Here is a 2,379-nt window from a genome sequence, read left to right on the forward strand (position 1 = left end):
AGAGAGAGAGAGAGAGAGAGAGAGGAGGCAGAATGCTGCTGCAGAGCTAGGTTGGTACACATTTTCAGAAGCTCTTGTTTGCAAGAAAATCATGAAATTTAGTGACATGGTCAGTGATACTAGAGGAAGTCAGAAATTATCCATACTGTGTGACACCTAGGGTAAGTGTTTTCTACTATAGCTTCAGGCCAACCAAAGCCTTGCAAGTGGATTTGGTAGACAAGGCTTTGATAGACAGAAACTGAAATAAGCCTGTTATATATATATATATATATATGTGTGTGTGTATGTATGTGTGTGTCTTTGTTTGTCCCTGCCCCACCATCACCACTTGACAACTGGTGTTGGTGTACTTAGATCCCTGTAACTTAGTGGCTCAGCAAAAGAAACCAATAGACAAACTACTAGGCTTGAGAAATAAGTCCAGGGGTTGATTTGTTTGACTAAAACCCTTCAAGGCAGTGCTCCAGCATGGCTGCAGTCAAATGACTGAAACAAGTAAAAGAATTAAAGAATACTTTCACCAAACCATTTTTAGGTTGGCTGCCCTGCCTTCAGTGCTCATGAGCTATAAGGTGGTACTCTTGTGGTTGCATAACCAAGGTTTGACCTTGTTCACTCTAGTTTTCTTTCTTGGGTTACAAAGTAAACATACTTCCTCTGCTGACAATGTGTACCAAAGAAGAACAGAGATCAATGACCCTGTTTCTCTGGTCAGATGGTGTGTCAGAGGCTGGAATTCATTGCAGGCTTTCAGTACAATATGAGGTCAGCACTCTGCCACTTAGAGGTGTGTATGAGTGGATTAAGAAGTTTAAAAGACAAATGTGAAGCACAAAGTGGAAGCAAAACATCCATCAAACTCTACCACTGATGTGAGAATCAACAAACCTGAGAGATGGTTCTGGTGAACAAACAAGTAACCATCAATGAAGTGGTATGTTATCTGCATATTAGTCACAGTTCTGCCTACAAAATCATCCATGACAAGCTTTGCTTCTGTAAAGTCTGTGTGAGGTGGGTGCCAAGAGAGATTACTGAAATGCATAAGCTCAACTGTGTGGAGATCTTATAATACTTACTCAACTGCTACAATGATGAAGGCAAAGCTTTTTTTTAGAGAGAATAGTTACAAGAGATGAGACTTGGGTCCATCACTTTGAACCAGAACCCAAATCACAGAATATGACATAGAAGCATCTGGAGTTGCTTGCGAAAAAGAAATTCAAGGCTCAACATTCTGCAGAAAAGTGATGCTGTTTTTTGGGAATGTAGAAGGGCCTATACTGGAACATTACCTGGGAAAAGGATCTACAGTCACCAGTGTAGTCTACAGTAAAATGTTGGCTAACAAATTGAAACCAGCAATTTGCTCCAAATGCTGAGGTCTGTTGTCAAAGCAATGTACCACCTCATCATGGTATGTCAGAGTATGTAATATGGTCCTCAGTTAAACAGAGACAGGATATGATTGGAAAAATGTTGAATGTGTTACTTGGTTTAGCCAACTTTCCTATATGCCTTTGGGCTGACCACTTCATCAAGTCTGACTTGTGGTCTTTGCAACGCCAACAGCTATCATCACTATCACTGCTATCACCACCGTCATCATTATCATCATCGCCATCATCATCACCATCACCACCACCACCACCACCACCACCACCATCATCATCATCATCATCATCATCATCATTATCACTAACATGACCACTGCCACCACAATTTTCATCATCCTCGTCACAGCTACACTCACAGCCACCATCAACAATTATCACCACCACCATCATCATTGCCATCAACATTATCATTACCATGACTACACCTATAGCCACCACGATTTTCGTCACCATCGTCATCACAACAGTTACATTTATAGCTACCACTGCCACTACCACCACCACCACTGTCACCACCACCATCATCACTTCCATTACAGTCATCATCTTCATAATCATCACCACTACCACCACCACTACAAGTACCACCATCACGACCGACATCATCATCATCATCGCATCCACCATCAGCATTATTATCATCGTCATCATCACCATGACATACTGCCACCGCCACCACTGCCGGTACCACCGCCACCACCGCCGCCACTGTCGCCGCTACCACCACCGTCGTCATCATCACTTGTCAAGTTCGCCTGTAGGAACACTTGTTGCTGTTACTTTTACTGTTGCTGCCATGGTGGTGGTGATGACGGTGGGCATCATCGTCGTAGTTCATTGTTTTGTCTCCAAACCGACCTTAAATGACCAGACGCAATGTCAATTGCATTCAACCGTGGCTATTTTTTTGTTGTTGTTGTTTTTACTCTTTTTACTTGGTTCAGTCATTTGACTGTAGTCATACTGGAGCACCGTCCGA

General features: G+C 42.6%; 1 protein-coding gene across 3 annotated transcripts in view; it reads left to right on the top strand.

Annotated features, from left to right (window-relative positions):
* The window catches only part of LOC106869618 (neuronal acetylcholine receptor subunit beta-3), a 546,457-nt gene that overhangs the window by 506,934 nt on the left and 37,144 nt on the right, over positions 1-2,379 (top strand). The gene's annotated exons all lie outside the window — the stretch shown is intronic.

This window comes from Octopus bimaculoides, chromosome 6 (assembly GCF_001194135.2).
Source record: "Octopus bimaculoides isolate UCB-OBI-ISO-001 chromosome 6, ASM119413v2, whole genome shotgun sequence".
Taxonomy (NCBI): Eukaryota; Metazoa; Mollusca; class Cephalopoda; order Octopoda; family Octopodidae; genus Octopus; species Octopus bimaculoides.